Consider the following 23864-nt stretch of genomic DNA (forward strand, 5'->3'; position numbering starts at 1 on the left):
AAATATTAGTTAAAATACATGGTAAGACCTTATACTCCTTAAGGTTTTCATAAAATATTTTGAAACTTAACATTTATTCAATTTAGTCCCAAATCCAAAATTAAAGTCTAAAAATTATAAATTATCGAGAATAAAATATTAAACACAATTTTAGGGTGACAATTTTCCATTCTAGCATCTTTTTAAGCAACGTAAGTGGAAGGTGTTTTCTGCAGGAAATGTGTCACACCCCAATTTAGGTCCTAAAATTTTCTTAAAATTTATTTCAAGGACTAAATTGAAATTTTAATTAATTAGGTGAAGTTGAAATTTTGATTAAACTCAAATCCAAATTCATAAAGCAACTAAAATTGGAGGACATATAGTGTAATTATACCATTTTCCCTAAATATGGGTTTAAAAGCCCAAAAAATAAGAAACTTTCCATTTCTGGAAAGTTTAAACCCTTCTCCTCTCTATCACTTCAACCTTTCATCTTTTAGTAGAAATCTTTAATCGACGTTTCACTGCTGACCGTTGTTCCATTTTTAACACCTTCCGCACCATCATGTTCTTTACGTCGTCCCAAGTCCATCAGTGTACATATTGTCTCCGTTGCAGCCGATGTGTGAGGGGGTGAGTGAGATCAAGTTTCTGACATTGTGAAATCGAGCTCTCTGTCATTCATCGCTGTCAACCGAGCTTGATATTCGTGTTTCCTCTGACCAAGAGTTGATTAGATCCGGTGCATCACGTCCGTCAGATCTACACGATCTGTGTTCTTCGAGAGTTACTTGATCTAGCACTGTTGTTGATCTTGATCGGTAGACCCAGTAGTAGGCTTCCTCATCAGACTGCTCATGTAACACCTATAACCCGTATAATTATACCTATACAGATTATAATGTTATCCGAATTTCTAAAAACCATTTTTAGTATTCAGAAGCGATTTAAATTTTTTTCCTTAAAATGGTTACTTATATTATAAAAATATCATATCATAAAAATTAAGTTTCATTATAACCAATTTAATTCAAAAGTTTTTTATGAATAGTGAACAGTACCCGTGAATAGTAACATTGAACAGTACACGTGAACAGTGGGGGAATCAGTTCCCTGTAGGGGTATCGATACCCCAAAATCATTCTGGAAATTTTTTTCTACATGGTTATTGTTCATTGCTACAGTACTTCTGAAAATACATATAAAACCCATCAAAATTAAACCTTTCATCACTATCAAGTTACCAATTTGTTTCCAAATTAATTCAACAAAACAAATTTAACATTATCAAATTACATGCCACTATCAAAATTAAATTCCATCATAGGATGTCTTATTGATATTGTAATATAGTCCTCGATGCTTGATTCACTTTGAACTCTTTATTCAACTATTGGCTTTTTACCTACGTGTGAAAATCATCACATACTAAGTATAAACTTAGTGAGGCAATTAAAACAATAAACAGTGCAATACAACTCATGCATGAATTTCAATTTCAAATCAAATGCCATAAAACCATGCTAATAGCATATCCAATATTTTACCATGATCAAAATATCATAACTGAATATAAAAAAAATATTCTTTCCAATATACTTGCCATTCATTCCATAAACTCGTAAGCTTATTTGCACAACTTACCATTTATTAACCAATAAACCATAAACCATAGACAATAGCCCAATATACAACCCTAAGGACCCTGGGTACACGAGTCAAATACAAGCACCGTAGTGCTAATCCGTATGATACATAAGGCCGTGTCCACCATAATTCGTATGACATATAAGGTCGTGTCCACCATCTGTACTATGTATCCTTAAGTACAGTCTCGTACGGCACATAAGGTCATACCCACCATATACACTATGTATCATTTAGTGTATCCCGTATGCAGCCTGCTACTGGACTCTATGGCATGCCAACTATACCCTGTCCCTCAATAACTGACTTGGGCATACAGTCTATTTTATTTGATCCATCCATGGCAAAGTATATTACCATAATTTAACATTGGGCAGTTCATACTCGAAATAATATTCATGGTAAAATATCATAATTTTCATAATCAATGCATTATATTTTCAACCTTTGACATTTTTAAAATATGTCAAATATATGGTAAATGACATAAATATCATGTCAACATAAACAAGGTCGACTTATCGCAAGTCTTCCTGATGATGTATAAAACATCCATGTATAATGTCATGCATGTATTGCACTCACCTTGACACTTTATAATTTTTCAAATTTGTGCCTCACTATTGTCCACAATAAACCCACTTGACTTACTTCAATCGCAAATCAATCATAATCTGTATAATTTACAATTTCATAGCGACACATATGTTAGTATTTTACTAACATAAACATATCCCAAAATAACTCCATAATATATTTGATACTCATTATCTATCAAAATACTTAACTCTTAATAATTCCTATTAACATTGGAACCAACTTTTTCAATTTACAAAAAATGGTCCTTCACCATTTTACCACTTAAATTCTTAATACTAATAATTCCGGCATTGAAACTATTTCCATTCAAACGCTTTTACAAAAGCATAATTATCTTTAAGTACCCCAACTCTACAAATGTTGTACTTAAACCACAAATCTTTTAAAACTTCCAAAACAATCATATATCACATCTAACTCTCATTTTAATTCCAAAACAACATTTTCAGCATATTATATCAATTATACAACACTTACACAACAACCCATCAATTTTCCATATTCAAACAATTCGCACTACCTTCAAAGAATATGTATTATGTATTGATATACACACTGGAATTTAATTATGTTTCTTCCGTTGAAAATTAGACTCGAATATGAATCTATCCATGTAAATAACTCATTCTAATTCATTCTGTATAATTTATGGTGAATTTTCAAAGTCAATCAACAGAATCTGCTGTCCAAATTTTCCAACCCTTCCTTGGTTAAAAATTCATATCTTTTTGTATACACCTTAAAATTGATCCCCGTTTGTTTTAAACGAAACTAGATCTATATCTGAACACAAATATATAAAAATAACCTCAAAATTATTTTTATATAATTTCTGGTGAATTTTCGAACATACTGCCAGATTCAAAATCCAAACTATTTTCTTTAACTTCATTCTTAGGTTCTTCATCAATTCTTACAACCAATTCTTTAAAATCACTTAACTCTTCAAAACCCATAAAACACAAGAATCAACATCCCCTTTCATCAACTCAAGATGAACTTGAACACTAACAATAGCATGCAGTATTGGTACCAAAAGATGGCGTTTTTCATATATAATAATTTTCTATTTTCAGCATACTCAAAATCCTAAGGAAATTGCTTGAAAATGAAATTAAAGCTTGCTCTTACCTTTGAAGAATCTCACGTCTGGTTGGAGAAGAAGATGAGCAAATTTTGTTGAAATGTAAAGAACATATCATCTTAATTTACCTTTAATTCCACTTAAATGAATAAAATATTCATTTAATTGGGATAAGACCAAATCACCCTTAATGAATCTTCTTAATTACCATAAAACCATGACAACTCATCCTTATCATATTTCAAAGTCAAAGCTGAATTATTTTGACTTTTAATTTCGAAATTCTCCTTCAATTTTCAAATTTTGCGTTTTAGTCACTAAATTCCACTATTCGATTAAATCTGAAAAATTGCACATTTCCAAACCAAATTTCTCTGATATAAAATATTAAAATAATATTTTCAACCAATTTATAACATCCTTCCAATTTTTGTAAAATTCCAATTCGATCTGAAATACCAATTTCCTTACCGACTTTAACCCTTTCTAGTTTTTCTTTACAAAAATTCCAAATCCAAAAATATGATTTCTATAAAACTCCACTCTCAAGAGTAAACCATATATTTATGGAATAAAATTCTTTTTAGGAAATTATCACTTAATTCCCTAAACTTTTTTCCAATTTTCTACTTTGACCATCAAACTTTCCAAATTTTCATTTTGGTCATTGTCTAAATTTTTGGGGTATTACAGCTCATATCAGTACAGTTAGTAGCAGACCGTCTACTAGCAAACTTGGCATCAAGAGGACCGACTACTCCTATTTTGTACCACTGTATATCTCTATATTCCTTTTTGTTATACTTTGGTGACACGTGTTTTTGCTATTTTCTTGATATATCTGTATTATGGGTATTTTGTTTTGTATATGTTTTATACGGTTTTTCGATATATGTATATATATATATATTTATCGTATGAATCTTTCTTATGGCTAATTTCTTATTATATTTTTTATATGGATTTTAACTTTGTTTTAAATATGAAAATAATTTCTGAATACGATATGTAACTACCTAGATTTGGTCATCACGTCCAGGCCAGTCTAGGAGGTTACACAACACTTTTAAAAACGCACTTTATGGACAAAGATCCTTCCACTTACATGGAAAATTTTGATGAATTGAAATAAAAATGTCTAAAAATATGAACGAAAATTATATGAATTTTGTTCAAAAAGAAAAACACATGCAATGTGTGTCGAAGACATGTAATTGCACGAGCATACATTAACTTTATGTTTGAACACATGCATGAGTACGAATCAAGTGACGACACGCATATATTAACTTTATGTTCAGTCACTCAATAAATACATGTTTAAAAACCTATATTTAAACACTTAAAAACTCACATATATAAACAATATGAGATTTGAGAAGGTCACGTGTTTTTAAATCTCACATGTTAAGCATGTATTTATTGAGTATTGAACATAAGATAAAAGTCATACAATTTTCTACATATTTTTGTCCCGTATTTTTTCGTTCATTTCAACCTATTTTTGCCGCGTAAGAGGAATGAGTTTTTTTTTTTTTTTTGTAGAAAGCACATCCTATGGAAAATGCCTCTTGCAGAAAGTGCCTTCACTTATGTGAAAAAAATGTGTTGTATTGGAAAATAATCTTAAATGAGTGTTAGAATGGAAAATAATTTTTGAATTCAATATATTTGAATAAAAACATCTCATTTTTATAGACTTGAGGCAAATGAAAAATCATCCAAAAAGGAATACAAAATCCAAAAAGAGATACATATATTAAATTATATTCATCAATGACTAGTCAAAAAGAAAAAAAATAAAAAGATAAATATGTAAAAAAGATGTCTTTGACACTTGTGAACACAAACATAAATTGATTAAACATGCATCACATATGGACTAAATCCTAACCTTAACAACACCATTCAATATAAAAAATAAATAATATTATATAAAACTTCACCAAAATAAATACTCAATTAATGGGATATATTTCTTTTGCAATTTTTACCATGAAAAAAGATTAGAGAGATATAGTTTTGAAATTAAAAATGGAAATTATTTTTTAAAACAAAAAGTAGGCGAAAAAAGCTTATGAGGAACGATAGCATTCCATTATTCTAATAATATGATACTCATAATCCTTTAAACTTATATTTTGACATATTTTTTAGTCCTCTTAATAATATGGCACTCATTACATAATGCCAAAATATAATATTATTAAGAAGACAAAAAATAGATGAAAAAAAATATAAGTTAAAAGGAATAGCATAGATAAAAAGAATTAACAAATTTAGAGGTTAGCAGTTACTTTTATCTCAACAAAAAAAACTTCGCCTACCCACCTAGAATACTCGTCTGTTACAAGTCATAACTACCAACAACGATCATCGGCGGCGTCATCGGGGTCGTGGGAAAGGTCGAGATGAATTGTTATAAACAATGTCCTATATATTGAGATTTTGAGAGTTGATCTTTTGGAAATCGTCCCTCATCAAAAGATAGTTTTGCGACTCAACGAGCAACCATGAACCAACAGATTAGTAAGGGTGTTGAGTATAAATTATCACCTCAACTCCCCATAATAGTTCAATTTTGCTCCTTCATCACTGTCACCGCAGCTTCTCATGCTCGCAACAATTCCAACGCTTGCCTATTACGCCTTCACCTCTCCGCCAGTCTAACGCTCCTTTGTTTTGAAAATGCATCGGATCTCATAAGAATTCCACAACTAAGCTTGTTTAGACGATGATAATACTAGGATGAGTGATCTCTTGAGAAATCGTCGTGTTGCACCCTTATTTTTTTATTAAAAAGAAAAAGTTTTCAAAAATCAACACCCATAAGTAAAAAGAGTTCGGGTCAGAAAAACTAAAATGAAGAAAGGGAAGCTGACCAGTATGATTCGGGATTGATGTTGCAAAACTGGCGAAAGAAAAATCCAACCAGTTCAAGTAGAAGAGAAGAATTTGTCTATTTTGTTTTATTGAAGAGAATTGTCGTAACTCACCTCGCAAAGAAGGTGAGGGAATAGACCCTTTTGAATTTCTTGTTTGGAGTTTGATCCTTTTAAAACACAACATTTTATGTACGATTTTCAAAAAGTCTTCCCCTTCACTCAGAAGGTTTAAATGCCATTGGTTCATAATTTAAAATAATGGGTAAAGTGAATCAGAGAACATTGAACTATTTCTAAATGATTGTTTTGGTCATTATACTTTTGAAAATTACAAAATGACTAATAAATTTATCAAACAATATAATTATTTTTTATCAATTTTTTACAAAAGGATCATTTACTTTTATCAAATTATTAAAAATTAATCATTAAACTTATCAAAGTTTTACACCTTTTGTAATATCGCAATGATTATTTTGTAATATTTTGATTCATTTAATGATTATTTTTGTAATTTTTATTAGTTCAATAGCTAAAAGATCAGTTACTCGTAGTGTAGTAACCTAAAATGTAATTTATTCTAAAAAAAATTCTGACTAGATACTAGTAGTCTTAGCTCTTAAGTAGATCTATTATTTGGTTTATATATTTTTAAGACCTTATCAATTTTATAGCTAGACTATTTAACCCCTAAATTATGAAGTCATAATTGTGTCCCTCACCGTAGTCCAATATGTTCTTATTCTCAACCCTATTAAATTCCTTCATGTAGAAAGTGTTAACTATTTTTAAGTATTGTTACACATTATGTTAGTTTGTTAGATATTAGTTATTGAGTTAGTTATAGGAAATTGTTTATATAAAGGACCTATTTGTTGTAATTGAAAGTATGAGGAATAAAGTATAATTCTGCCCAAACTTCATTTTTAACATGGTATCAGTTTCGCCCAGGCCATTCTTGGGCCGTCCTCACTCTTCCCGTGTTTTTCCTTCCACCCACAATCCTCTCCTCTCGATTAGGTTTTGCTCTCTGCGATTTCCCTTGACGAGATGAATACCTCTGAAACCACCGCCGTTCTTGATTTCAGCCATCCCTTATTTCTACATCCGTCTGATACACCTGGAGGCGTTCTCGTTTCTCATCGCATGGTTGGCATCGACAATTACAACTTATGGAGCCGCTCTATGAGAATTGCGTTGCTGGCAAAAAAACAAATTAGGTTTTGTTGATGGCACTTGCTGCAAAGAGGACTACGATGAGTTCTTGCACCCTCAGTGGGAACGCTGTAATGCGTTCGTCCTTTCCTGGATTCTCAACACGGTCAGTAGTGATCTCTCGGTTCGAATCGTGTTTGCTTCAAGCGCTGCTCACGTCTGGACAGATTTGAAAGAACGTTTTGACAAGGTAGATGGATCCAGAATTTTCTTCTTGCATCGTGAAATTGCCACTTTAAGCCAAGGTGATTCTACTGTTTCAGCTTACTTTACACGATTAAACTTTTGTGGGATGAATATCATGCCCTAGTCCCTCTTTCGGCCTGTAATTGCAAAGTTTCTCAACAAAATTCCAAGCATATTGCACAGCAGAAGCTGTTACAATTCCTTATGGGTCTCAATAATACTTACTCCGCTATTCACAATCAAGTCCTCATTATGCATCCTCTGCCAAGCGTGAATCAAGCATACTCTATGATTGTGCAAGAAGAGGCACAACGAGCTCAGTTGTCTCTTGTTTCGGGAGTCACGGCTATGTACTCCAATGCGTCTGCTAACTCTGGTCGAAGGCGGTTCACTGGTGTTTGTGACTTCTGCAAACTAAAAGACCACAAACGTGACAACTATTATCGCTTAATCGGGTTTTCTCCTGATTTCAAGTTCACAAAAAAAAAAGAATCCTCAGGCAGCTCTTGCTACCAATCTCTCGTTACCTAAATCTGATCATGACTCACAATCTGGTGGTTTCAGTACAGTTCAGTCTACTCCAGTCTTCACAATAGCTCAGTATCACCAAATACTTGAGCCCTTAAATAAACCTCCATCGGTTGATGTTGCTGTCAATCTCGCAGGTATTACTTCTAAATGCTTACCTTCTTCTAATAATTTACTTTGTTGGATCCTTGATACAGGGGCTACTGACCATATGGTGTCTGATATTCATTGTTTACAGTCTCTTAATTCGTGTAAGCCTAGTTCTGTCCATTTGCCTACTGGTAAAACAGTTCCCATTACCCATACTGGTAACTTTCATTTTAACTCAACTGATGTCATTTGAAATGTTCTGTATGTTCCTGATTTCAATCATAATCTACTGTCATTGTCAAAATTAACCAACGACCTCAACTGTAGTATCATTTTTTACCCTCGTTTTTGTATTTTTGAGGATCTCTTCACTGGGAAGATAAGGGGGATTGGTAGGCAGGCTCATGGTCTCTATATGTTTAATTCCAAGGACCTTGTTTCTGGTTTTTCATCCACACATTTTAGTTTTGATTTGTCACCATCAAAATGCAAGGTTGATTCTAGTTGTATGACTGTTTCTTCTTCTAATAATACAATGCTTTGGCATGCACGTTTAGGGCATGCCACTTCTGTCAAAATGCATAAGACTCCTTTTTTTTTAGTTCTCTTTCTTTGATTGAAAACATTGTTAAACAATGTTATGTGTGTCCTCTTACAAAACAGTCAAGATTGTCTTTTCCTATTAGCTCATCTAGATCACTCAAACCTTTTGATTTGATTCATGTTGACTTGTGGGGCTCCTATAGAATCTCAACACATAGTGGTCATAGATCCTTTTTAACAATTGTAGATGATCATACTAGGCTATCTTGGGTTTACCTGTTGAGACTTAAGAGTGATGCTCTTTTATTTCTTAAACAATTCTTTGTTCTTGTTCAAAATCATCATTCTGCTTCAGTTAAGTATATTCGTAGTGATAATGGTGGTGAGTTTTTTAGTGATCATTGTTCTGAGCTTTTCTCTTCACTTGGCATTATTCACCAAAGCTCTTGTGTTCATACACCCCAATAAAATGGGGTTGCTGAACGCAAACACAAACATCTTTTAGATGTAGCCCGTGCTCTTCGTTTTCATTCTCATGTGCCCATTAAATTTTGGGGTGAGTGTGTTCTAACTGCCTGTTATATCATTAATAGGCTTCCTACTGCCATTCTAAACTGGAAAAGTCCGTTTAAAATCTTTAATCACAAGTCACCTAATCTTTCTCATATGAGAGTGTTTGGTTGTCTCTGTTATGCAACCAAAGTTAACTATAAAGAAAATTTTCTCCAAAGGCTTCTCCTTCTGTTTTTATGGGATATTCATCAACCCAAAAGGGCTATCTCCTTTTTGATCTTCATACAAGATCCTTTTTTGTCAATCGTGATGTGATCTTTCATGAAACTGTATTTCCCTTCTCATTTCCATTAAACAAGCCTTCTCCTTTTTCCCTGCTCAACCTCCCGTTGTTGATTCTGATTTTCTTACCATTGGAATTTCTACCTCATCTAATCCAATAAATTCAGTTTTACCTAATCTGTTTTCTTCTTCTTCTTCTTCTTCTTCTGCATCACCTCAAGTTTCAACTGGTTCACCAATTCACCCATCAAGCCCATGTTCTAGTTTCCTTGCTCCACCTAAAAATCAGTTTCCACCTCAAAGAAGATCCACTAGGGTTGTCAAACCTCCTAATTGGCTACATGACTATGTTCACTCCTACCAATCTTCATCTCTTCCAAGTAAGTATCCTATTTCCAATTTCATTTCTTATTCTCACTTACCCTCTAAAACTCAAGTTTTCTTATATTCCACCTCTTATTTAAGTGAACCAAAAATAGATTCTGAAGCCATTACTAACCCTCTTTGAATCCAAGACATGAAGAAAGAGATTGATGCTTTGGAGTCAAACAACACTTGGTCTATAGTCACCCTTTCTTCAGGGAAAATTCCAATAGGGTGCAAGTGGGTTTACCGAATCAAGTACAAGGCTAATGGTGATGTTGAACATTTCAAAGCTCGCCTTGTTGCTAAAGGGTTTAATCAAAGTGAAGGAGTTGACTTTGTGGATACCTTCTCCCCAGTTGCTAAACTGGTCACTGTTCGAACTATCCTTGTTGTTGCATCAATTTTTTCTTGACCTCTTTACCAAATGGATGTATACAATGTGTTCTTGCAAGGTGACCTGGTTGAGGAAGTCTATTTGACACTACCTGATGGTTTTTGCAGCCAGGGGGTGTCTAAGGTGTGTAGGCTGCACAAATCACTTTATAGACTAAAAAAAGCCTCTAGGCAATGGAATTTGAAGCTAACAGAAGCATTTCTTATGGCTGGTTACATACAGAGCAAATATGATTACTCAATGTTCACAAAACAACAAGATAGTGATATAGTTGTTTTATTGGTGTATATTGACGATCTTTTAATTACTAGTAGTAATGATGTATTGATAGCAGAAATAAAGCATATTTTGAATAAGAACTTCAAAATGAAGGATCTTGGAGAGTTGAAATACTTTCTAGGATTAGAAGTTTTAAGGTCAAAAGCAGGGATTGTGTTAAATCAAAGGAAGTATGCTTTAGAGCTGATTGAAGAAACTGGAGTAGGGGGAGCTAAGCCAGCCTTGACTCCTCTAGAGCAGAACAAGAAGTTTACCACAGTTGAGTATGATGAAGCAGTTTGTAGTAATGAACAACTGTTGCAAGATAAAACTGTTTTTCAGAGACTTATAGGTAGGCTAATATATCTGACTCACAGAAGGCCAGACATTGTCTATGTTGTTCATTTCCTCAGTCAGTTTATGCATAAACTAAAACAATCACATCTTGAAGCTGCATTGAGAGTAGTAAAATACATCAAGAAAAATCCAGGACAAGGGATTTTATTAAGTGCTGCGAGTGAGTGCAGATTGATTGCCTATTGTGACTCTGACTGGGCTGCCTGTCCTATGACTAGAAGATCTATAACTGGTTTTTGCATTAAGCTTGGAATGTCTCTAATTTCTTGGAAATCCAAGAAGCAACACACTGTTGCACGCCCCTCTGCAAAAGTTGAATATAGAAGCATGGCAGGGATGGCTGCAGAAATAGTTTGGCTGAAGGGTTTGTTGGGAGAATTGGGGTTGAAAAACATAGCACAAGCTAAGCTAATGTGAGATAATAAAGCAGCCTTGCAAATAGCAGCTAATCCAGTTTTCCATGAGAGAACCAAACACATTGAGATAGATTGTCACTTTGTCAGAGAGAAGATTCAAGAAGGCTTGATACAAACAGAACATATCAAGACAGGAGAACAACAAGCAGATTTGATGACTAAACCCTTGGGTGTACATCAACATGAATATCTAGTTTCCAAGTTGGGATTTAAAGACCTCTTTACAACCACCAACTTGAGGGGGAGTGTAGAAAGTGTTAATTGTTTTTAAGTATTGTTACACATTCTGTTAGTTTGTTAGATATTAGTTATTGAGTTAGCTACAGGAAATTGTTTATATAAAGGACCTATTTGTTGTAATTGAAAGTATGAGGAATAAAGTATAATTCTGCCCATACTTCATTTTTGACACTTTAAGAATTAATGATTACTTACTGAAAATATTTTCAACGTACTAAATTTTATGTTGTAATAGATTTTTGATATTACATTTCATAAATAAGAAAAGAATCAATTGCATTATATGTACCCAAACTATAACCCTCATTTTAAATTGGTCCCTGCACTTTTGTTATTTAATCCTCAAACTATTACCCTCATACTAAATCAGACCCAAAAGTTTCAATATTCAAATTTCATCCAAATATGTAATTTTTTAATTATATTTTAACCTAAAATTTAGTTTTTAAGCATATAATAATATAGATTAGCCTGATAATTTTATTAACATGGAATGTGATTAGTATATACAAATAATTTGGGATAAAATTAAAATATTGAAAAAGTTTGGGGACCAATTTAGACTGAATGATATATTTTAGGGATGAAACTAAAATGTTTAAAAGTTTGAGGAAAAACTTAGATTGATAGTCATAATTCTGGGATGAAATTGGAACATTTAGAAGTTTATGTATCAATTTAAAAAGAAGATCATAGTTTAAGGATGTATGATGCAATTAACTCAAAAGAAAAATTATTAAGGACTATATACTAAAATTATTATAATAACATAAACAATTTGCACACGCTTCTAATAATTTTTGTTTATAATATTTAGTGATAAATGTAAAAATATTTTTTAGATTGTGCACACATGTATTAATAATAATAAAAAATATGTATAAGATGAATATAAATAAAATTTTAAATGAACATTATCAATAAAATAAAATTTTAAATGGACACCATCAATAAAATAAAAAAGTAATATAATAAATTGAATTTTAAGATGAAAACTGACCCACTTATACCTCATTTACATCCGCCATTGAGTGTTTAATATCTAGAAAATGGAAATTCAACACACGTCTCTATTCAAAACAAATAATGACAATATCATTCATATGTTTTTCATTGAGAATAAAAATTCTTAGAAATTATAGACAACCCAACGGTTTTCTCCTTTTTCCAATGTAGGTTTCTCTCAATATTTTGTGTCGTTTTTCTCTTTCCCTTTGATTTTTGTTTAGCCGGTAGTAACGTTAATCTTGATGTTAGTTACCCAGTGATTACTAGTTCTCTTGTTTTTTTTCCCATATTATGTCATTTTTTCCTTTTTTCTTGATTTTTCTAATTTTGGATAAGAATTTGTGTCTTTCTGAAACTTTTTCTTGCCCTTGTGGCATGAATTTTTCCACTATTGTGCGACGATCCTTATATATTTTTGGTACATTTTTCATATCTTTGTGGTCGTTATGGTGCTCGAACAAACAACATTTGTTTTCTGATTGGTTTGTCGGTGATCAAATATAGTCAGACCTCCTCTTAGGTAAAAGGTTGTTTGCTAATATAATCAGAATTGTATAACAGAGCAGCCTACCATATAGTTCGGTTCGCTCACCATTCCTTTATCACTTGATGAAGTATCTAGTTACGACAGAGACATGTTGTTTTTATGAAGGTTATTAGATTCTTTTAATGTTGGTCGTCATTCTCAAGGGATGATTTTGTTTTTCTTCATATCTTTAGGTTTAATATGTTTGTTTTCATATGACTTTTTTGGTGATTATTGTCCCCATTTTTCTTTCTATTATTGGGTGCATTATAATTATGATTCCTTCATTTGGTTTTTGACCTTGCTTATTCATGATTATTTGAGAGCTTATTTTGATGATTATAACTATCACTTGTCTTAACCAATTTTTGAGTTTCGTTTTAAACCTTTATGGTCATGCTTGAGTTGATGAATCTCCATAACCTTTTGGTGCAATATTCATCTTGGTTAAATATGTGTTTGGTTATGTTGCTAATTTTGTTTGACCTTGTCATCAGGTGTGTTACTTTATGATGAGATGATTGTGAGTGGTAGATCTGGAATGTTTCTAGATTAGAGAACTTAGGTGAGGTGTTTGGGTTGTCATCTTGTTTCCAATTCAAAGATATGAGTGACAAGTCGAGATTACAAAGTTAAAAAAAAGAAGCACAAAAGAAAAAATTTGAAAGAAAAAAATAGGCTCGATTTTTTTTTCTGAAAAAGAGTGATAAAAAAAGGGGAGGAAATAAAACTTACATTCTGACAATCATCTACCACATGAAGAAGACTATTCTTGGGTCGATCATGTCTCACTTCAAAACGTAACGAACATAAATTATGCATTGTTGATAATTGTTCATTAGGTTGTTTACTTTTATTGGTTCATTTTATTTGTCTTATTTTGTATCTTGTTTAACTTTTTCTATCCATGCATGCTTTTGGGATGTCCTAAAGCCCTTTTTATTTTAAAAAGTTTTTATGTTTTAAAAGAAAACTTCATTTACGAATTATTTTGAAAATATTCATTTTAGATTAATTTGATTAATTTGATTAAATTGCTTTGGAGTCACCATCGAACTTTGGGATAAGTGGGTCGAATACCTAAAAAAATCTTTTAAGCAAATTTAAAAGAAGATTTAAAAGACAAAAATTGACATGTGTTTACCAAAAATTCATTTTAAAGAGTTCGGGAGTCGATTACGCGTGGAGAAGAATAAACACTACCACAACACCCAAAATTTGTACCTAGTCACTTATACATTGTCGTGGTAGTGGAAACTATAATTTAATATAAAATTAAAATACAATCTATTTATTGAACATTAATTTGTTTCAAATTATTTATCAAGGAACACTCCTCAGTTCAAGAAGAAATCGTAGGATTTCAACATCCTCTAGTGGGAAAGCCATCCCATCTACTTCTCCTCTATATGAGAAATGTCGCCTCCTTAATATTATCATAAAAATCACCAATCAAAAATAAAATGAATATTAATAAATGCATAAAATAACATAACATACATACATTACCCATTATTTAAGCTAAAATAACATAGCGAATTAATTATTATTATTTTTATTAAAACAAACTCGATCTATTTCAAGTTCACTTTTTTGTTCGAATGTCGTCTTGAACCACACTACTTATATAAAGTTGTTCTTTTAATGCCCATTCTATGACAAGTATTCTCGAAAGTGGATTCAAGTAGGAAATTTAATAGATTATTATTATTGAATATTTAGGGCATTTTACAATTTCAATAAAATGATTAGAAATATGGACTATACCTTAAAAAGATACTACCACATTTAATGGTTGAGGAAGTTAAAGTGGCACATACAAAACAATATTTAAGAAGGACTAAAATGTGACCTATATATTGAAATTTGGGCCAGTTTGAAACTAATAAAGATTATGGGGGACTAATAAGCATTAATCCTATATTATCTCCTATGGCAATTAATCTGGAGCTGTGACTAAAATGCAAGTCAAGCTAGAGTTAAGGACATAAAGAGTAGATAAAGCATATATTTTTACACCCAGTAGCAAGTGACTAACCTATAAGTTTTATAAATACGATAGCTAAAGTCGAAAATCAACAAATAGGGAAAATAACATAGCAATAAGTAAAATATAAATGCGAAAACTTAAATGCTCAAAATAAAGTGATTTAGATGTTTATTCAGTGCAAAGATACAAACTAAGGCTAAAATCCCTCATTTGCTTTATATTTAGGGGTGTTCGCAGTCGGTTTGGATCGATTTGGATGTTTCTAAAAAAAATCTGATCCGATCCGATCCAATTAAGTGCGGTTTGATTCAGTTTGGATGTTTTTTTAAAAAAATCTTGATGAACAAACAATGTGCAGGAAAAAACACAATACTTGAGAATCATATTTCCATTAAAATGTTTAGAAATGAAATGTTTACATAGGCCAGTTTGTCGATTAATACAATTCAGTGAACTCTCCAATTCTTCTTTTCCTCTGCCTCTGCCTATAACTGGCTTTAGTTTTCCCTGTCTTGAAGAGGTAGTAAATTAGATGAAAATTAAAAAAGTAACGAGGTTTTTAGGATGGCTAGCGTGTTCAATGAATCATTCATTCAAGCTTCCCTCTCCACATCCATACAAGCATGGTTGATTCCAATGTTGCAGCATACTATCATCAATACTTATTAAAAAAAACATTCCATTGCCAGGACTTGATCCAAGGTCTCTCGGGTGAGCGCCAAGAATCCCAACCAAATAAGCTACAAAGGAATCCTGAAACATTTTCATAATTTTTATATTTGTCAGATTCTCTAGACAAGAAATATGGAAAATTTTCATTTTAATAGATATCGATTCGGTTTGGATCGGTTCTGGATTTCCAAAACCGAAACCGAATCGAACCAATCGGTTTTGTAAAAAAAACCAAACACACTAAATCGGTTTCGATTTTTTTCGGTTATCAGTTTTTTGGATCAGTTTTCGGTTATTTTTTGGATCGGATTGGATTTGAACACCCCTATTTATATTTCATTTTTTCCTTAAAAGAGAACCAAAAAGCTCTCATCTCTCCCTCATTTCTCTTCATTTCTTTGTCGCCGCGAACGAAAAAAATAACCCCCGCGGTCGTCGTAAATTGACAGCAGCAACGATGGGGAAAACCGAACCCAAACCTTCTCATCTCCCTCCCTTTTCGTCCAAGACCCAAAAAGCTAAGCATATAAACTCCAAAAGCTCCAAAAATAAACCCCCTCTCTAGTGAAACCTAGAGACTCAAAACGAGCACCCTAGATCTAGAAGGCGAAGGGTTTTACCTTGTATGGTGGGGAAAATCTTGCTCTAATGAGTTGACGATGACCTTAGTTGAAGACAAAAGGTAAGGTTTTTTTTTGTTTTTTTCCTCTCAGTCTTTTGATGGTGATCGAATGGCCCCCTTTTTTTCTTTTTTGTTTATGTTATATATCTCAAGATAAAGCTCTTTCTTTTTTCTTATTTTCCTTGTGCTTTTTTTTTATTTTCTTTGCATGTGATGAGAAGGGCGGTTGTCTCTGATATTCGTATAATAAGAGCATTTTTTTATGTTGTGACATTGGCAGGGGAGGCCTTGACAGCGGGTGCTGGGACGAGGGGTTGTAGGGACCAGCTGGTGAGCATGTGGGAAACTCGGGGATCGTGCATGCATCAAACACGAGCATATGAATTGTCGAGCTTGTAGACAACGGCGACTGGTTTATTATTAGTGAAAAAACCCTAGTTTTGTATCTCTAATCTGGACCATTGAATGGGTCCAGATTGTATGGCCTAAATGAGTGCGGTGCTGGAAAATGTATGGAACCCTAGCTGCTGATGTGTGTAGACTATTGGATTTCACACAAATCCAACGGCTGGTAATGGGGGTGCCTAGAGCTAGAGGCAAAACCCTATTAGTTTGGGTTGATTATTGGGCCTCCTCTCCTTTTTGGATACTGGCTCGACCCTTGCGTTTGGGTCAAGTGTGGGCTCCTTCTAGGACAACTAGTTTGTCATGCTTGCTATAATTATTTGTAATGGGCTTAACTAGTCCTTGAATTTAATTTGTATCGCCTGCAAGAGTAAACATTAATAATATTAGTATTTTCCTTATTATTTTATTATATTTAATATGTCTTTAATCGTATATTAATACTCTAAACACGTATGTAATTAGTACCGATGCATAAACTTAACCATATATGGCTATAGTACATAATAAAAATGAAAATAGTAAACAACCGTTAAGTCCAACATATAGACATAATTATTAACAAAAGCAAACCTTTAATTACTGGCAACAACAAAATTGTATTGACATTCAAAATCCCTAAATAATGATCAGTAATAATATTAATAATGATTAAAACACTAGTAAAATTGAATTGAACCCCGGATAAAATTTAATATATACAAATGTTCCTCTTTACTCATTGTCGTACGACGGTAATAGGATAAATACCAATGGCATGGATTTTTTCCTGCAATGAGATTCACTTTGTATTTGAAAATTGAGTTCCTCATATGATATTAGAAAATATGAAAACGACATTGCTCTTTCATGTTGAATATGTCTGGTCGTATTTCAATGATTTGGTTCTTCATTTGAGGGTACCAAGTTGTTCACGACATGGTTCCTTCATGTTGAGGATGGCTAATTGTTTGGAAAATTGTGAATATTAAGACAACATTGTTCCTTCTTGTTGAGGAAATCTAATTACCTATAGATAATTTATCTTTAAAAATGACATTGCTCCTTCATGTTAAGGAGATCTAATTAATTTAGGATGATTTACTCGACGTCAAATTTGATGATGACATGGATCCTTCATGTTGAGGAGGTCTAGTCATGGTTAAAAATGCTTGATTCGTTACGTTACCTTTAGTGACAAGGTAAATCTTCCAGATTCTGTTCAAAAAGGTTGTATGTTATAATTTCATGTTTTTCATATGCAATTTGTCCAAGAGATGATCTAAATGTGATTTTGATATGATGTATATGAATGTCTAATGTAACTCTAGGCCGCTCAATCCTGGCTCTTGGGACTTCATCTGCTCCTGGTAAACAAATCTTGATCGTGACATACGAGGTCTCCTTTGTTGTCATTGTCAGGGCTTTTACTATGGCTACTTTTCTAATCCTCTGTCAAATATTGTGTTTAATTTTGTCTCTTTGACCTGGTCAGAGAGACAAGTCATCCTTTTCAGTTGACTTTTTACAAAAGGTCGACTTTCTTTAGAAATAATTTGATCTAAGTGGAATCTTATCTAGTGCATCCCCTTATTAGGATTTCTTTTGATCTATTTTCCTAGAAAGGTGGAGTCAGGTTGAGACTGTGTTCTTTTGACTGATTTCTTTGATTTTGGTGAACTCTCTTTTCATACATCTAGTCAATCAAGTTGAGCTAGAGAGATGTTTCTTTCATCTGTGCTTCTTGGTGAACACCTGTTTTGAAATTCCCATAATCTAAACTTTCCTCATAGTAAGGCATAATAATCTTTTTTATATATGATACTATTATTAATCAAAATTTTACATTCATGGTGCTTATGTAAATGAATAATAAAATGTAATCAACTGATTTCTTTAATGGGTGCTGAAAAATGTATAGTCTTTTTGAACCAATTTTTCTTTTAAGGAAAAGACAAACATTGCAAAAATAATAAAAATTGGTTATCCCTAATATCAAATGCATGAGTACATTTATCTTCTCACCGCAAGTATTTTCTGAAAGTTAAAATGTGTCTAGAGGATTCATATCATACTAAGGATGTCTGAGTATGAGAACCTATGCTTTAATTGTCAAGCTTCCGAGTGAATCCACCATTCATAAGCCTAATCCTGAATATTTGAGCCATCCTTTATGGTTTTGGAACGTGCTTACTCCTTTGGTTTCAAGACACCTATTTTGGGTTTTAATCTTAAACCCTCTTTTCTTTTCTATTTTCTCTTTTGTTCTTTCTTTTATCCTTTATCCTTTATCGTTTTCCTTTTTTCTTTTTATCTTCTTCAAGTGTAGTATTGCTTGACTGAATCAGAATTCACAGGATTAGGCAGCTCATCTCCATCCATTTAAGTCAAAATCAAAGCTCATCCAGAAAAGACTTTTTTTACAACGTAAGGACCTTCCCAATTTGACATCCACTTCCTTCAAAATTCATTTTGCATAGGCAAAACAATTTCAACATTAGATCTCCTTCATGAAATTCTCAAGGTCTGACCTTTTTTGTCATGAGCTCATATCATTCATTTTTTATACATCTGGCCATGGTAGATAGATCTCATCCTTTTCTCCTCGATCAAATTAAACTGATCAAACATATTTTGAATCTAATCAGCCTCTTTCAGTTTCAGTTCTATAAATACTCTTAGAGAAAGGATTTCTACCTCTATGGGTAAAATTGCCTCCATACCATAGACTATAGAGAATAATGTTTCCCTAATCGATGTATGAACTAATGTACCATAGGCGAGCAGAGGAAAAGATAATTTTTCATTCCAGTCTCTATATGTTTCGATTGGTTTCGTGATGACCTTTTGATAATTTTATTTGATGCCTTCACTTTCCCATTCATCTTTGGGCGACAAGGAGCCATGTTGTAATGCTTGATCTTGAATTTTGTGCAAACTTCTTTTATGAACTCATTATTTAGATTCAAGGCATTATCTGGAATGATTCTCTCTGGTGTTCCATATCTACAGATAATCTCATTCTTTATGAATCTGCAAACTACTCCTTTTTGTGATGTTGGCATATAAGGCAACTTCAACCCATTTGGTGAAATAATTAATAACCACTAAGATGAAACAGTGTTTATCTAAAGCCTTCAGTGAGATTGCCACAATGACATTGATGCCCATATTGAAAATGGCTAAGGTACGATTACTACATGGAGTGGTGAGGGAGGAACATGTATTACCACCATGGATCTAGCATTTATGACATTTACGGGCAAACCTGATGCAATCCCCTTCCATTGTTGACCAGTAGTAGCCAAACCTATTAATTTGCTTGGCCATTGTGAAACCATTTGTGTGTGTTCCACAAATTCCTTTATGAACCTCCTCAAATATTTTGTTAGTCTCGATTTTGTCCACACATCTCAAAAGTACTTGATCACTTTTATTTTTATATAGGATATCCCTATCGATAAAATACCATATAGCCAATCTTCTCAGAGCTCTCTTGTCATTTTTAGTAACTCCAGTATGGTAAGTTCAATATTTTACATACTGAAGAATGTCATAATATCATGGGAGACCGTCATCCTCCTCTTCCTCAATAGTACAATAATGATTCAAGACTTCTCTTATACTCATTCAGATGGGCATCATTCGAGCTTTATCATTGACTTTGAATTTTGAAGCCAACATGGCAAAAGCATATGCCATGTGATTTTCCTCACAGGGAAGATAAGTGAAAGTGATTTCTTCACATTCTTTTATCAGATCCATGACCATATCTTAATACTAACAAATGAGCATATCCAACTCCTCCCCACAGTTCTAGAAGTGTGATCCGGTCGGAGTCTCCACATTTATACATGATTTGAGTGTGCATCATCCATGGGATTTTCCATACTACATTTTAATTTCGAAGGTTTTTGAAGAAATAGATCCACTGGTCTTTATGTGATGTCTTGGGCCACTCCTTTGTAAGGTACTCTGCAATAGGTGAGTAGTTGTTCAAGAAGTGATTATAGTTGACCTATTCTTCTTTCCATAAATGACTTTTGATCCAAACGGTGAGCAGTTGAGCACACCCCATGAAGTGACCTCCTCCCAACCTTTACAAATGTTTAGAGATCTAAACGTCTAAGCCAGAACAACAGGTATTGGATTCAATTCTCTCTTCAACTTTTCAAATAAATCAGCCACATCTCTTCTTATATTTTCATCCATGTACACCTCGGCTAACTTTTGCAAGTGGAACCATACAACACCCTCATTTTCCCCTTTTTGTTGTAGGCGATCAGTTATCCACTTGTCACTTGTGCCTAAAAATTTTGTAAGTTTTGCTTTGAATGATGGTCATTTTGTTGATCTGAAATAGATATTGTCCACTTTATTCAGTAGGTTCAATAGAAAATTGTATTCTTCTAAAGTCGGAGTCATGTCCTTGCGATTGAACATGAAGCAACTATAGGATAGATTCCAAAATTGTATCATGCTTCGAGTCAGAATCGAGTTTACAGTGACATGCATCAGATGAGAAATATCTCCATAGACATGTTGAACTGCTTTCTTCTCACTAAAACTCCAACTCTCCCAAATCTTTTTCAGGCTCGGAAGCTCATTTTTTCGTGTGTAATTAGACAACTGTGACATATAATGCTCTGGTAGACTATCTCCTTATTCTTTTTGCTTTGATTTGGACCAGTCACTCACATCTACATGATTCTCTTCTTTGTTTAGGAAACCTTTCTCCATCGTGAAAGTCTTCCAATATATCGAACACTTACATATCAATCGCCTTTTTCTAATGCTATGTACATGCATCATGAAGAAAAAAAAGGAAAACAAAAAAACAAGCAAATTAGTTAGTTAAAATAAAAACATGAAATTAACATAAGACATAGAAAGGTAAACAAATTAGTCATACCCCTATCTGATCTACCCAAATAGGATTTTATCAAAAATGGGTCCTACCTAGACATGCTTTCTACCCTCATGCATTTATTTGAAAATTAAAATCTAATTGTATACTTTTTCTAGTTCACATACTTTTATTTGAAAATAATAAATCTATTCTACAACTCTAAAGATAAAAGAGATGGTTAGAGTAAGTTCCTCTTTTATGTACACATATTTCAGTACCTATTGACGTATAGAGGTTCAACATGACTCTATCTAAGGTGACCATTGTATAGTTCACAACATGCATGGTTTCGGCTCCAATAGGAAAAGGGACTCGAATTGTCCTTGTTGTTTGTGACCCCTGGGCAACCAAACCCTCAATCCTAACCCATTATAGGTATAAACGGATTGAGTTCAATTCGAGGGGATACATCCCTATACCCATACGAGGGAATAAATCCCCACTAAAGTATAAGGCATGTGCACCCCAAAGGTTATTTGCTAAAGCTCATAAGAAGAATAAATTCTTACGAGAGCAAAGTGTTCACCCCTGCTTACTTTGGACGGAGCTCGGGTATAGAGCTTATGTCATGCAAATGCACGTGAAGTGTGCGAGGAGGAACATACAAACATTCGACCAAATAAAATGACAAAAATAAAATAAACACTTTCGAAAGAAATTTTGACAAACATGAAAACATGTATTAAAACATTAGTATGACAATTTAAAAATAAAGAGTTCATAATAAAAATTCAACAAGTGGATCATAAGTTATCTAAAGACTCAAACTCATAATTTTCACCACTACGACAATGTATAAGCAATTGACGGCTTGACTCTCTAAAGTATTCCCCAGCGGAGTCGCCAAGTTGTTGTAACGTCCTTTTTATTTTAAAAAGTTTTTATGTTTTAAAAGAAAACTCCATTTACAACTTATTTTGAAAATATTCATTTCAAATTAATTCCATTAATTTGATTAAGTTGCTTTGGAGTCGCCATCGACCTTTGGGTTAGGTGGGTCGAATACCTAAAAATTTCTTTTAAGCAAATTTAAAAAAAACATTTAAAAGACAAAAAATGGCCTATGTGTAATACCCCAAAAATTTAAATAATGACCAAAATGAAAATTTTGAAAGTTTGATGGTCAAAGTAGAAAATTGGGAAAACGTTTAGGGAATTAAGTGATAAATTTCGTTTTAAGGATTCTATTCCATAAATACATAGTTTATTATGGAGAGTGGGGTTTTATAGAAATCATATTTTTTGGATTTGGAATTTTAGTAAAGAAAAATTAGAAAGAGTTAAAGCCAATAAGGAATTGAAAATTCAGATCTAATTGAAATTTTACAAAAAATTGAGGATATTATAAAATGGTTGGAAATATTATTTTAATATTATAGATCAGAGAAATTTGGTTTGGAAATGTGCATTTTTTTTCAGATTTAACCGAAACAGTGGAATTTAGTGACTAAAATGCAAGTTTTGAAATTTCATGGGGAATTTTGGAAATCAAAGTCAAATTAATTCATCTTTGACTTTGAAAGATGATAAGGATGAGTTTTCATGGTTTTATAGTGAATAAGAAGATTCATTAAGGGCGTTTTGGTATTATATCAATTAAATGAATATTATATTTCATTATAGTGGGATTTATTTTAAACAAAGATGAAATACACCCAACATTTTATTTTACTTGTTCATCTTCTTCATCCAAAGCTGCGTGAGTTTTCTCCAAAGGTGAGAGAAAGATTCAACTCAATTTTAAAGCAATTTACTTAGGATTTTGAGTATGTTGTAAATAGAAAATTGTTATATGTGAAAAACACTATCATTTGGTACCAATATTGCATGATAATCTTGTTGGTGTGCAAAGATCCCAAATTCTATAGTTTGTGTTCATAATAGGGATAATGAAATTGATGATGGATTTTGATGTATTTGAGGTAGTAGATTCATATTCAAGCATGTATGATGATTAAAACATGTTTAATCTTTCTAGGACTTGTTCTTTAAATTTCGGCTATGGAGTGTTTGAGTGAGAAAAATTATGAAAAAATTATATAAGGGTTGGAAAGGATGAAGGAAGTATTTTACAAGCCTTAGAAAATTTGAGAACCATTTTGTAATTTTTGGAAAATTGGGGATTAATTCGAAAATTATGGAAAATTGATGGGTTGTTGTGTAAGTG

Source organism: Hibiscus syriacus, unplaced genomic scaffold (assembly GCF_006381635.1).
Source record: "Hibiscus syriacus cultivar Baekdansim isolate YM2019G1 unplaced genomic scaffold, ASM638163v2 tig00110029_pilon, whole genome shotgun sequence".
In the NCBI taxonomy this organism is placed as follows: domain Eukaryota; kingdom Viridiplantae; phylum Streptophyta; class Magnoliopsida; order Malvales; family Malvaceae; genus Hibiscus; species Hibiscus syriacus.